Here is a 15,604-nt window from a genome sequence, read left to right on the forward strand (position 1 = left end):
TATTTGATAAACAATCAAATTAAAATAATGCATATACTTCGATTGCGTGAAAAACTAGTCATACAAAACACTTCCAACCGAAATACTTTGACATCCTTTGGTGCCAATAAAATAACTTAATCTCCATGACAGGCCTCCACAAACCTTTTTCCATCGCTACAAATACAGTAGCAATTTATGGCTTGTGTCATTTCGTAAGCGGTTGAATAGAGAGACGGTCATAAATAACTGTAAGTGATAGCTGACATTCAAAGGTGAGCGGGCAGTGAAAGTGATTGGAATATGAAGGTCTGGGCCGTATAAAGCTCATCTAGCCCTGGAGCACTGAGACTGATCCCTCATTCAGCTATCTATTAAGTTTAAGTGCTGACAGACAGACTCAATGCCTTTCCAAAACACTTGATGAACTTCTTGTGTTGATCGTTTTCCCATCGGTTGAATCACTTTACGTTTTGAAGAGTTATAATGCTGGGCCACAGTGAAGCAAAGTTTTTGAAGATGAGGTATTTATTTTTCTACCTTTATGACCTTGGTTGCATCAGCCATGCGCAAGTTACAACTTAGCTTAAGTGTTGCAAAAGCTGGCAACTTCCGGAGCACAATCACTGACAGTGACTGAATCGCTGGAGATTTTCATGTGTTTCAGGGATATTGGTTGCTAATATAGCTACTGATGTATCTAACTGTGAAAGATGCAAGATCCATGTCTACAATCACAATAGTAGTTGGCCCCTGCTCATTTGCATAAAGTCAAACCTTGCAATGACATTCAAATTTCTATAAATAATTTAAAAACTAAATAGAATGAGCCTTTTCTATAAATAATTTAAAAACTAAATAGAATGAGCCTTTTTGAACCATATATAATGAATCAAATAAATGTTGATGACATAGCCTTAGCAATACATATACATATATATATATAAATATATATGCATATAAGTTGATATATATATATATAAACAAGTTAGAGGTTGTCAAACTGCACACCATCACGAGAGAGCTGCCTATAACTTGTAAAAATGTGTAATATTTTGGTCTTCACATCAATGACCATCAACAGGGTTCTACTGACAAGGTGAATTTGACAAATTACACATGAGATTCCTTTATTTACCCAATGCATGAGAGAAAAAACTTATCAAAAACCTCAAGGTGACGGCTTTAATATCCTAGTCCAGAATCAAACTTTATATTTTTAACTTTTCCCCCAAGCAAGTACACTGCTATTATCAGACAAATGTGGACAGAACAATGCAATCAATCACACAGACACCTGCCGCAACAAGCTTTGGGACAGAGCTAAGGGTTGTGGGCCTGTTTTCACAGCACCATACACTTACAGTCCACTACCCATTACCAAGAAGTGATCAAAAAACCTTCATTCAAATTCACAAAATTTTAACAAGTATTTAAAATCCCATCATTTACTTACCCTAATATCGGTCTTGGCTGAGACTGCAGGATAGCAAAATAAGAAACATTTCCCATGCAAATGTTACCATCATATGTGACTCATATCCTGTCAGCTGTTTAGAAACTTAACTGCGGATGCCCAATTAGCGAATACATTACCCTTTTGAGTTCATCACAGTGAATCTTTCCAAAGCAATAGATCTGTGATTCATTAATAATTCGGAAAGCTAACTGAACGGTTGCGATTCAGTCGGAGTGATTCGGACAGCTCAGTCGCGCACCGAATAATCGATCTGGAGCGGTTTGCAAAATAGTCTGAATCGTTTCGCGAATAAGTTTGGATGACGCAAGCACACATGAAATCGTTTGGAGTGGCTGCATAACAACATTATACTTACTCTACACAAAGAAGCGCAGGATATAATGGAATATATTATATAATACATTTTCACTAATTATATCTTCTGAGACGTGTGTTTTTCTCTAGACGGTCCGGTTCGCAAATTATTCGCTTTTTTTGAGTCGGGTTCTTGCAATTAATCATTTCCACTCGTTAGGTAGGATGTCTGAATCGTTTTTGCGAGTCAGTCTGAATGAATCCGACAGCTCACTCAAGCACCGATTCGTTTGGAGCAGACACCTCACACATATTGAATTGTTTGGCGCGGCTGCTCCCTCAGTAAAACAGAGGCACTTCACAACTCAAAAAAACGGAAATACTAGGCTTCGATGAAGTGGATATTTACCTAAAGTTCACTGAAATTAAACTTGCAAATGCATCCTATCGTCGATAAGCTGGGGTTTTATTCAGCTACACAACTGAGGCTGAGGTAAAACTCTAAACACTAAAAGTACACAAACTTAATGTAACATGTTGTCGTTGTTTTTACATTTACTATCGTTAGGCTACATGAATTGGTTACTGTCATGGTATCAAAATGTATTAATGTACATATGGTACTTATACAGCAGGCTATTATTTATTTATTTATTTTTGTCAGGCAATTTGGAGAAACTTATGATGTGTCATGTGAGTAATTCAGGCATCCAGGGCTGGTATAAACATGTTGATTTGTGTGTTCCTATCTGTTCATGTCCGAGGCACACATTGATTTCATATGAACTTCACCTTTAAGGGCTACCATTTTGTGACGAGGTCCATTTTCTCTTTTACCATTTACTGGATGATGGTTTCACATGTAGAAAATATATCGAGCCTCTTTTTATTGTTATTGAGCGGATGCATTGTGCAAAATGACCTTCCTGCGAAATGGCTTGAAAAGGCATCTTGCAATAGGCCATGGAAGTACAATTTACATTGTGCTTTTAAAACCTTTTGCAATTCACTGTATTTATTTATTTATTTATTCATTTGAATAAAAGTGATAAATAAATTGTCTTATTGATTTTGTGATATTTGCCTGTAGGTAAATGATTTATAATATTTCACAGCCTTGTAAACTACAAATGAGTTGACTGTAAGAAATTGTTTAGGTTTACAAGCTGTACGCACCATCTGTGTTCAGAATTAAATAGATTGCTGCTTACTGAATACTGTGCAGTATATACAGTGCACTGCCTAGAAATATTAACTGAAACAGTGCACATTATGCAACATAAATGTTTTGAAATTATAGAATGTAGTTGACATGCTACATTTGTCACACTGTGGGTTTAATTATCTCGGAAATGTCATTTTATAAAAATTGAGTTTTATTATTTGTTGTTTCACATTTTTAATCCAATTTTGTTTAAAATGTGATCAAATATTGGGTCCAGAAGGAAAAAATGTGGTTGATGTTACTTTATTTGTAACACTGGCAAAGGAAGGTTGTGAGCATTGTATTGTGGAATAGTGCTGTGTTGTATATGACACGTTTTGTCAAACAAGATATTTTATGCATAAAGAAATGTATATACCGGAGAAATAGTACAAGTAGTATGGTAATGATATGCTATTTAGAATAAGGCCATGGAAAAATATTTGTGTGGTGCTATGTTTGGAATGGAATACCATGCTCTGTATACTGAACCATTTAACCCTTGTGCTGTGCTGAAAATCCTTTACCTAATTTGGTGTTCCCGGTCACAAATGACCAGCCTTTTGAAAAGTGTTTGTAAATCTCTCATTATGCAATATTATCACCAAATCTTGGATTCAGTCTTTTTGTCAACTTGTTAGTAGCACAGGTTTTGTTTTTCATTTTGGAACTGATTGGTCAAAGGTCTCATTGATTTGAGCTTATGCTCCTCAGTTAAAAAAGCTTTATTTGTGGAAAAATTTGGCAATATTCACTCAAAAGCTGAGATGCATATGGTCAGATCAAAGAGGCCTACAATCAATTACTGTAGTTCCAAACCTGGGCTAACTGAAAGAAAACAAGTTGATTTAATCCATTTTTATTTGTATTTTTTGGATAATAGAAATTCATAAGGAGTTTTTGTAGGTTGGTCATTTTTGACTGGAAGCACCACAAGTGTAACAAGTTTGGGAAAAAATAGATTACACTGAAACAATGTCCTAACATTTTATCCATATCAAGCATTTTGTGAAAAACAATATTCTGTGCAGTGTGTTTTGTTGTATACCTTACATTTTGCCAAATTTGCATACTTTTGCCATAATTTGCAGTTTACATTCTGTATCCACCTTATTTTTCAACATGGAAGTAAGCCGTTTTCTGTGAATGTGCAAGACTTCCAGTTCATTAGCCAGCGTAGGGAAATAACGAAAAGAATATTAAAGTGCAGTAAACAATGAAACTGTGTGCACTACATCCTAGTGTGTTCATAATTAAGATAATACATTAAATGGATCATATGATGCTGCTAAAAAGAACATTATTTTGTGTATTTGGTGTAATGCAATGTGTTTATGCGGTTTAAGGTTAAAAAAACACATTATTTTCCATATAATACACATTATTGTTTCTCCGCTATGCCCCATCTTTCTGAAACATGTTGATTTTTACAAAAATCATCGTTCTGAAAAAGCGAGGTGTGCTCTGATTGGCCAGCTATCCAGTGCGTTGTGATTGGCTGAATGCCTCAAGTGTGTGACGGAAATGATACGCCCCTTAACATACTATGCCGTCTCCCAGGCCAGCAACACGAGACTCAGTCCAGCTGCTCTGCTCGTGCACATCCCATCAGCGGTACTGTTAGGAGTTACTGAATAACTTGGGATATTGGTTTATTTCGTGTCAGAGGGAGTGCAAGGAATGTTTATAAACCAAATAACTTAAGTAATTTGTGTATTAGTGAGTACTGGAGACGCGGACCATTTCAAACGATTCAGTTCAATTTGGTGAACTTGTTCGACCGGTTCACTAAGAAGATCCGGTTAAATAGAATTATTTGTTTGCGATCCGGACATCACTAGACGAGACAAAACCAATAAAACCCATTACAAACGAGGCATTTGTTGGATCCAGTGGGGTCATAATTACTAATTATAATGACTTATACTGTCCTTTTACACATTTTACGTGTTTTTACGTGTTGCGTATCGCGCTGCGTAAACATAAAACCATGTCTGCATTTGTGATCTGAGAAACAACAAACAATAAGCGTACTCTACTGCTCAAAACTCGTGTTGGAATCATCATTGGCAAATTATTTAAATATATATAAAAAAAACGTACTTACAGGCTGTGAGTCAGAAGCTCCAGACTGTCCTTGCAAAGTTTGAACTGCCCAACTTTATAGAAACAGCCTTTGTGCCACAGATGCATTGCAGGCTACTGGTTCAGGAAACAGTCCTCATCCTCCATAAAATGCGCTGCACACATCTGAATATTTGGATTGGACTGTTCTGGAACAGTGTTGAAATACAACTTAACCACTGATTTCTAGTCGTGTCCTCTTTTGGAAGGCCAAACAAAGTAGTTTCGCTTTCACAACCAGACACACAGCAATTCCACAACATGGCAGTGGTGGCAACAGAGAGAATAAAAGTAACGCCTTCTTTCTTTGCGTGAACATTTGGTAGGCATTATGCAAATCTTCCCACATAATGATGTTGATATGTGGGGGCGTGTTAGAACGAGCCGTTTTAGGAGGGTGTGGTTGACTCTTAACTTTTGTAAAGAATATCTCTAGATTTGAGACTTTAGTCTTTGCAACTTTCACAGATCTTCTTCATGCACCAAGAGTTTGTAACACTCCAAAGAGAAAGGAAAAATTTAAATCACATTATATGACCCCTTTAAAATAACATGGTAAGACACATAAGTTTGCTATATCAATCAGCAAAATGAGCTATTTTGTACAGCTAAAATAGCTGGAAACTGATGACACCAGAAGCCTCGCACATTACATTTACAAATGGCCGCACCCGCTCTGGGAAAAATAAGGTGGATACTGCAGGAATAGCAAAAGTAGTATGTTAGTATGCTATTTCGAACATAGCCATGGAAATCAAATGTGTGTGTGTGTTTGTGAGAGAAAGGAAGCAATCAGGGTGTGACGATTCAAATAGATGGATGCCATAAAATTCCCCATTCACCACATCCTCCCTGTTCTCAGTTGAAACCCTGCATGGGCTCCCCCCTCTCCTTCCATTTTTATTTTTTCTTTATTTCTTTATTTATTTTTTTTGTTACAGTACTGCAGCATTTGCTGATTGATGAGGGGGTGCAATTGGACTCATCCATCATGACTTGGACAGGTTATGTATCTTTCTCTCACTCACCCTCTTTCATTCTCTCTCCTGCTTACAGCCTGCTTACAGCCACATGTCTTGATTGAGCCTCAGAAGAAGTGGATGTCAAACTTTTTGCCTCTTGTCTGTACGGCTGCTACGTCTCAGCATCTATTGCAAGACCTACAGTTCAAAAATGAAATCGCTGAACCTAGAGCAAGGCATCATCCTTCCTTTCATCAGCTTTGCACTCTTGTGCCCTGGAGAATTAGTAGTATACTGTACCATACTATCGGATTCTGTATCCTTGTGGGAGTGATGTGGCAACTTGTCGGACCTCCTTAAGAAAACACAAGCAGAACAAATTCATCCATAAATCATCTGTAAAACCATTCACACATTAATCATTGAATTACGTAATATTTTTTTTTGTGAACGATTCACAGAGAAATTTGTTCTGCTTGTTTATCATGAATGAGGCCCAATGGGAGATATGAGGGCTTCTGCCTTACTCTGCTGTGACTTATTAATGTGAATTTTAATAATTCACATTATTCAAAGACAAAGTACATGTTCAGATGCACAATGGAGTAAAATACTACAAAATTATGTGCTATTTTTAATTCTATAATATAGAGTTTTAGATCAGCGATGTTCATGACTGAGATGCAAAATATTTTTTTAACATTTATTCCTGGTCATAAGTACATATTCTAAAAAGTGTTTTTCTTTATAGTCATTCATCAAATTTTGAAATGATTTTCCATTTCAGTTTATATAGCCAAGGCTGCAGAGGATTCTATCTATCTATCTATCTATCTATCTATCTATCTATCTATCTGTCTGTCTATCTATCTATCTATCTATCTATCTATCTATCTATCTATTATTGGGATGTGTCTCATTGAGATATTGAGTGTGAATTTGACCTAAACCTCCATGTCAAAGGTTAGAAATTGTCCCTTTGGCATTGAACAATTCCTGATAGATAAAATCCCACAAATTATATTGGCTCTCACATGTTGTAAACAATTGCAAAACACAAAGTTTGAAAATGCCAAAGTCAGATAAGATTTGAGAGTTAGTTTGCATAACTAAAAGTCACCATCAAATCTATTTTCTAAATGATTGTTTTGATCTCATTGTAATTTTGTTGCTTGTAATTTTTCATCAAAATGTCATAACTTCTCTCTGGACTTTTCAAGTAATTTTTTCCTCATAAACCCCATCCTTTTTATAATTTACTTCAAGCCTGCAATCAGATCTGCCTCCATCCAATGGACAGAACCAAATCGTTCAAGTATGCTCAATACAATAGTATACAATAACAAAGAAATTATCTGGTGCTGTTTCCATTACATCTCAAATTTAAATTCTGGTTTGTTCCTCAAACAAAGCTATCATATGTCTTCTGAAGATTTGGAATACATCGCAAGTGTATGTACCACTTTCATGATAGTTTTTTTTTTTTTTTTGAAGATACGCATAGAGGTAAGTAACTGGGGGTTTTTTTTTTCCTTTTTTTTTTTTTTTTTTTTTTTTTTTTTTTTTAATGCGACCAGAATTTATTTCCCATCAGGCAGTAATAGAAGATTGACAACAGAATTTGTAAAGACAAGTCTATCCCAGTGAGCAGTACCTGTCAAACGGGTAAACATTATTTAAAAGCTTGGCAGTATGATATATCATTCTTTTCCTGCATTAAGCAGATACTGTCCATCAAACCATGGTCCATGTGGTAACCACATGACCCTCTTCATCATCCTAAAGCAGCAGGAAGACAAGGGTGTGAAATATACAAGAGCTCGAGATGGAGAATACTGCCGTAATGGAAACCTGAAAACAGGATACGGAAGCACTCAGAGAAAAAGATGACCCAGCTCCCCCTGCACGCCTGATGCCTAACAAAGCCAAAGACATTATGGGATATATGGGCCAGACAATGTAAAAAAAACTCAGCCTGGTACTCTCTTTCCCATCACCTGGTGCTGTCTCAGGAGGTAAGAGGTGCTGTTTTTTAGCCCCGTGTGATGAATGGCCATCACTCTCAATTTCTGCCTGTGCATCACCTCTCAGTCACTTGGCATCAGACCATCATGCGGCTGGCAACGAAGACACCTGGGGCAGCGATAGACAGAGAGCTGTGAGCCTAGAGGAGGATGCTTGGTCAATAAATTAATCTGTCACTTTATTCTCCTCATTTCTCTTTTTCATTTTTACGCCTTCGGGGACGGGAGGAATGAATACATAACGGCAAAAAGGGCAGCTGGTGCGATCACAGATTGACACCCCAGAGGAGACCGTTGATGCCCCAGAGATCCCCACAGATGACTCTTGTCCATTCCAGGTTTTAAGGTCAAAAACAAGGGGGCACTGTAGATTTGCATATATTCGCATGTCACTGTTCTAATCCATGAGCTAGCCTTGACTTGTGAAGGTGTGATTAACATTTACCTAACATGTTCGACATCCTTCTTGTTCCTAAAATGACACTGGGTTGAATTCAGGGGCCTGAACTAATTCTATAAACCTGTGCTTACAAAGACAGGTATAACTATTACTATTGCTCAGTTGAAATATTGCCACATTTCTAAGTTACTTTGGATAAAAGCATCCACAAAAGGTCACAAAGTAACAAAAGGTCACCTAAAGTATTAAAAGTTGGTGTGAAAGGCCCAAAACAATTTCTACACAAGAATCTCTGTATAGATACTTAAAGCTGATTTATACTTCTGTCAAAACTTTGCCGTAGGTTGTGTGTAGTATGTGCAGGCTGTGGTGTAGCCTGATGTGCACCTCTCCAAAAATGTCACAGCGTGTCAAATCTATGGTGATTGGTCTGCTAGTACCCCTCCCTCTGTATGTATTTGAGTTTTGTGTGTGTGTTTTGCACTTTAATATATTGTAATGTTAAAATTAAAGCAAAGCAAAGAACAAGTGTCTTATCATTTATTAAAAATGTAGCATTACATCACTTTGTTGTCCGCGACAAACAGTTGTTCTGCCATGGTACAAGTCCTTGTGGAGATTGAAAGAATGCCATCTTCTGCTGTTCCATTGTCATCTCTTTTTTTGTAGTTTGAAATAAATTATCTGTTCTTTTATATTTATTTGCCGCCATCACGGCTTTTGCCGTGGTCTGCGGGTTACACAAGCCACATGCCCGTGGACACTACAGATTTGCGGTTTGCATGTGTACTGCACGTCGATGCGGAATATTTATATGGATGAAAACAGGACACAGAAGTATAATTGAGAATAGAGGCTAATGCTTATGTATTGACGGGTAATTATTATTTATGATTCGGTTTTTTGGATGAGGATTCAGTTTATTGGCAACAGATATTTTGAATATAAAGAGACCGTTTCTAGTTTCACTCCACACCATTTTATACAGAAATGAATGACGAATCATGAGGAGACGTGCTTTTATTTTTTTTTATGTGACCTAGAATGGCCAAAAAAATCTCATAAACTTACATTGAAAGAGGGACCTGACCCATATCTATGGGCAAGAATATCATAGATAGACTCTTTGTGAACTCTTTTTGACTCAGGCCAGCAGGTAACCACCAAACATCCACCCAAAACACCCTAGCAACCAAATAGCAAAACCCTGCCAACAACCTAGGATGCTTTAGAATTTTTTATGGTGAGTTTTGCATCTGCAAGGACTTGTTCAGACTTTTTCTGTACTTTGTAATTTAAGCTATGGTGTGTGACTTTTTTTCAGGACCACGTCCTACTTTGGTAAATAAGGAAACATTTCTGTGAAATTAGCCGAAAGATGACGAATTGGATGGTTCCAGCTTGGCATCAGTATTGAAGAATCCTGGCTGACTGTGGGTCTGGACCGATGACCTCTTCAATTTTCCCTTGGTCTTTAGTATGATGGAAAGCAGCTTATGGTTTCGCGCAAACACGCACATGCACACACATTTCGACATCTCACCCACTCTATGTCTCTTTCACACACTCACTCTCCATGTCTCCCTAGAGTTTACTCTGTCCTTGCCTGGAGCTTTCTTGCGAGCATCTCACACTATAAGTGATGACCTGAGAAATTAATCCAGCCAGTGGCTCATAGACACCAGCTTTCTCAGAGCCGCTGAAATCGTGGCTGGGGCATCATTAGATACGGATGTTTTAGACGGATGAAGATGGAGAAGGAAGTTTGTGTAAACAGACAGCACACGACTTAAGATGTAGAATCTGTGCACTGATGCGACAGTTTCGACAAAATCTGTCAGTGCTTATACCAATAATTTGGTGGACTTCGAAAGAAATAAAAAACATTTTGTTTACTATAACATAGTTTCTACATTTATTTAGCTAATTTTGCACCCACTAGTGGTTCAACAACCTTCTGAGATGAATGGGAGTGCTTTTAATGATCAGCTTTTTCCAGTAAGCTACAATTTACAGCCACTTGCGCAACGGAAATTGCAATGTAAACCTTATAAAAAGCACCACAGCTTTCAGATTTGCTACATTACGTCTGTCATATATTTAATGTTCCTTGCCTTGATGAAATGAACCTTGTTTGTAAACCATTACAGCACAAGGAACATCAGCTCCCCCGGGGGAACATGGCATCACGAAAAACAAGCAGTGGAGATTGTACCATTTCAATAACACAATATCAGCTTCACAATTTAAAACTAATCAATTCTTCATCAACTCACTCATTTTACCATATCATCCCTATTGAAAATGACAGTCTAAGAATTTCTTGCAAGACCGTCAAATCAATGGCTAGTCACGTTGATGGAATAATTTTGCCAGATGTAACCATCCATGCAGCAGGTGGTAAGAATCCAAAGCGTAGGTAAGTGATCAATGATCATTTGCATAACAAGGGTGCGCCTTTACCCACAATGCATTGCTGTGAAAACATAGCCTTGTTATGTTTGTCCCATTATGTCTGCATTATTTTTATGTCTTAGTGAGACAAACGTCTCCTTGGACAGGCTGCCATGGAGAATCATAACATTATTAATGTGTTGTCATGCGTTTCGTGCATTTCCATTTGTTTTATCTTTATGTGGCAGTGAAGCAACCTTTCAGCAGTGTTCTTCATAATTAGTTATCTCCAGGAAAACAACTCTGTGAAAAACAAGGCCTTGGTTTTCACCGAAGCTGACATTGCTAGTGTGTTCCGAAAGCTTAATGATGGTATAATGTGCATATATGCCTCCACTGCGGCAAAGAGATCGTGAAAGGTTAATATTTGAGTATCATAATTGAGCATATCATCAGCTGACAGTGTCATTTTAAAACTAAATGTGAAGCGGGTGGTTCATAAACCTGGCAGAGACCTTGCTATCACCTGAAATAAGAAATGTAAGAATCTTTTCCAAGTACTGCAGATATTGATGTTTTGTTTTTTTTTGTTTTTTTAATGAAACATATTTGTTTTTCAGTGTTATTTTTGATCAGACAAATAATGTGTGCTGCAAAAATGGTTTACTAATTAGTTTATAATTAGTCTATTTCTTTCTTTCTTTTATTTTTTTGTAGTAAAAATGTCAATTTAAAAATACATTTACTTCAAGCAACACTGCATAAGATATTTATAGACTGTATCTTTAATATGAGTGTATTTCATATTGTTTGTTCATACCTAAAGTAATAGTTCACCCAAAAATGAAAATTTGCTTCTTGTTTGTAATCCATAATAGTGCTTCCGTCAGTAAAAAAAAAAAAGTCCATTCTTGTTATCTTTTCACATGTAAATTCACCAACACATGTTTATTACTGTTTAGGACGGTTTTCAATAGTAAGTGGTGTTTGATCTGTGTATATGTCTTTCCTTTTTCAGACGAGACTACGTTTTCAATGGAGAAAGTAATATTATGAATAGAAGAAGGAAAAACGACTTGATGGCTTTGTTTATAACAAACAGCTTTTCACTTAAGATGTTAATATACTAGTAAAAAAAAAAAAAGTATAACCTGAATGCACTGTAAGTCGCCTTAGATAAAATTGTCTGCTAAATGCATAAATGTAAATGTAAATGTTAACTGATGGGCTGGAGTGGTGTGGATTATTGTGATGTTTTTATCATTCTGATGGCACCCATTCACTGCAGAGGATCCATTGGTGAGCAAGTGATGTAACGCTAGATTTCTCCAAATCTGTTATGATGAAAAAACAAACTCATTTTCATATTGTGTTGTGGTTGAGTAAATTTTTAGTTAATTTTATAATATTAATAATAATTTGGGTGAACTAGGCTTATTACTTTCAAATAAACTAAGTAAAAAAATAAAATAAAAAATAAATCTGCAATTTCAGTAAGACAAAACATTCATGTTGATGCATTTGAATCTTACAAAACAAATCTTAATCATGTATGCATTGTAGCTTCTCAAATGATCTTTTCAGGGATTTTTAGATCATTTTAGATCATTCAACTGGAAAATGAGCCAAAATACTTAATACACAAGTAATAGACATGTAACACATAACTTTTATCCTTTAAAAAATCATATATGTAAAGGACATAAAAAGTAATGATATAAATATTTAAGAAATCTTATTGCGTTGAACCCAAAAGAAGATATTTTGCATGTAACTGCTGCAGTTTCTTCATTTTTATGACTTTATTTATTTATTTTAGCATGTTTCACAGATCCTGTTCACCATATGTATATGGAAAAGAGGAGTTGGAACATTTTGTTAAATGTCTTCTTTTGCGTTCCACCAAAGACAGAAAAGCTTGGACAACACGAGGGTGAGTTAATGGTTACAGATTTCCAGGTTTTTCCTTCAAAAGAAAATATTCCTCTTTTTTGACCTGGATTTTTATGCTCTATTATATTGATTCCAAACCTGTAATTTTATAAATTTAATGATAATCCCTCTGGCTGCTTTCTGACTTTCACCAGATGGGTATTAAGAAGTTCTATCAAAGAATAATCTGGTATTGCCAGTGCAGGTCCACACTTTCATTAAAATCAATGACTTTCATTCACTTAGAAGGCAGTACTTTGTCCCAGAGATATCCTGTAAATGAATTCAGCTCTTCCAATGCATTAAAACATCTCAGGAGAGCCTGGGTATGTCTGTATGTATAGCCTATGTGCGTGGCCACATGAATGCATCATTTATATTAATGGACCTCCAGGTCACAAGACCCCGAACAACGTTCCCGGTTGTCCTTCCCCCTGACGATGGCCCTGGTTGACTGTTTCTCACAGCTACGAATCGCTTTAGTACAAAGCATTTATTTCTTGTGTTCTCCGCTGACAAAAAAGCCAAACCCATCTTCACACATCATTAAATTTCATTACCATTTTCGAATTGCCTCCTGACTGCATGTTACCTCTGTCTCGCTTTAATCGCACAAACACGCAATCAATCCCCGCCTGTCCTGCCTCGCCAACTGTTTATCTTGTTATTCGCTGCCCGTGATGGAGGAGGTTCCCCGGGGACTGCTGAATAGCGCTGATAACACAAATGACCATATTTAGATGCCTTCAAATGTGGTGCGGTTTAGACTGTTTATGTTTTTGTTTGTATTCGTGTGTTTTTCATTTTGTTTTTGAATCTTTTTTAATGATGTTTATGGTTAAGGTTACTGAGTACTGAGGCCTAGTAGTGTCGGGTAGTCTGGTATCATAAATAACAGCGAGACATTGCACAATGTGTCTCATAAATGATGGTGTAATGTACAGGGGTTAAGAACCGGAAAAAAAAGTATACAGTTCAAAGACATGTCTCTGAAAAGTAATGATTATCTTACAAAAAAGAAAAATAATAATAATGGATGGGTAATAATTTACATAACAGATTGTATTAACACACAGTTGACTGGATCAGGGTTATTATAGTTAAACAAAAAAAAGTATGTTTGATACTTCAGATAAATGTTAACTGAAATAAAAAATGAAATTAAATATAAAAATAACAAACTGATTTACATTATTCGTTACTTACTTTATTTTATTTGACATTGCATCATGGTCCTACTATGCTTTTTTGGACATTTATATACACACACACACACACACACACACACACACACACACATATGGTGTGTGTGTTATGTGTGTGTGTGTGTGTGTGTGTGTTTTAGCATGATTGGCTTTACTGTAAATACACTAAAGCAGCATATACATTTTTTTCCATTCTACAATTTGACTGATTTCAATTTTAAACCAGATCCAAATTGATTGGCTCAGTACGTGCTGTTCCCAAATGAATGATGGTCCTGTTGCAGTGCAGATAATGATAGACCTGTCCTTGATTCTCTCACACACACTTTACTCCCCAAAGCTTCAGTTTCTCACATCAGCTAGGCAAAATTGTGGTGGAATATGAAACCATCTTTTTTCATTTCACAGATCATCTTGCAGTTTGTCCTAAAAATGTATGTGTACTGAGAAAAGAGAAAGCAAGCCTGAGTGAGAATCTGTGACTGTGTGAGTGCGCAAATGATCAGTGGAGAACACTGGGTGTACGTGAGATGCTGACAGAAATGGTGTGTTCCTGGAGAGAGAGACAGAGTGATGAGCTGGCCAGAATCTATCAGCTGCTGTTGGGTGTGAGACATCTGGAGCAGCCAGATGCCCGTCCGGTCACTAATCACACCAACATCTCATTATGACCATTGATCAATCAATCTGTCTCGCCAGGCCTACAGACTGCATGTTTATGACTATAAAGAAAAATATCCTGCCTCACCAACAAGGGTGAAACGTCATCTCAAGATTTAGCAATATTTATTTGTGATGCAGGGAGTATTGTGTGTTGTGGCTTTTAAAAAAGACACTAAAGCTTTTAGTAGTGGGAATAGTTCTCAGGGGATTGTCTAAACCCAGAGGAAAATTTGTATTGCTTTTTCGCGGCTCTTAATGGAGCCTTAATCTGTTATTTTTCATTTATAAAAATGTATTTCAGTTGTTTCTGCTAGTTCTTTAGGGGAAATAAAATAGATGCAAATAAGACATACAGTTAAGAGTATAGCAGTTAATCAAATGATCTACATTTATGGTGTTTTTTTCCCCCTTTAGAATCTTAAATAAAAGTTATTCATATGGCTACAATCTTTAATGATAATAATAATAATAAAAAGGTTCTTTATGGGCATTGATGTTTCCATGAAAAAAACTTTTAATGTCCATGGAACCTTTCCAATGCACAAAAGATTATTTAGATTATTAAAATGTTCTTCACACACACACACACACAAATATATATATATATATATATATATATAATATATATATATATATATCTATATATATATATATATATATATATATAAGCTAATAATCTATTTGTGATTTTCTTTAAAGTTGGACTACAGTAATTGTTGATTTGAGAAATCCTTTATTAAATACTACTCTGTTTCTTCAGGTCACTGAAAAGAAATATCAGACCAGAGACTGGTGGCAAAGTCACCTCGCATCAAACTCACACTCATGAACAGGAGCTGAATGAAGAATGCTTGATCTAAAGCCTCACCTGCCAGCAGCAGTTAGAGCACAGAACAAGGATCGGACATTTGCTTCATGTTCCAGGACTTGATCTGTTGGGCAC

At 36.4% G+C, this 15,604-nt stretch overlaps 1 long non-coding RNA gene across 2 annotated transcripts; it reads left to right on the plus strand.

Annotated features, from left to right (window-relative positions):
* The first annotated feature begins 6,956 nt into the window (after positions 1–6,956).
* LOC122141781 lies at positions 6,957–8,904 on the plus strand. Of its 2 annotated transcripts, none has more exons than XR_006158096.1 (3): positions 6,957–7,549; positions 7,638–7,708; positions 7,829–8,904. It is a non-coding gene; the product is annotated as an uncharacterized LOC122141781 (long non-coding RNA). The 2 variants fall into 2 exon arrangements; XR_006158097.1 differs by having other exon boundaries at positions 7,328–7,358; positions 7,456–7,549; positions 7,638–8,904.
* The last annotated feature ends 6,700 nt before the right edge of the window (positions 8,905–15,604 follow it).

The sequence above is a fragment of the Cyprinus carpio genome, chromosome B22 (genome assembly GCF_018340385.1).
Source record: "Cyprinus carpio isolate SPL01 chromosome B22, ASM1834038v1, whole genome shotgun sequence".
Taxonomy (NCBI): Eukaryota; Metazoa; Chordata; class Actinopteri; order Cypriniformes; family Cyprinidae; genus Cyprinus; species Cyprinus carpio.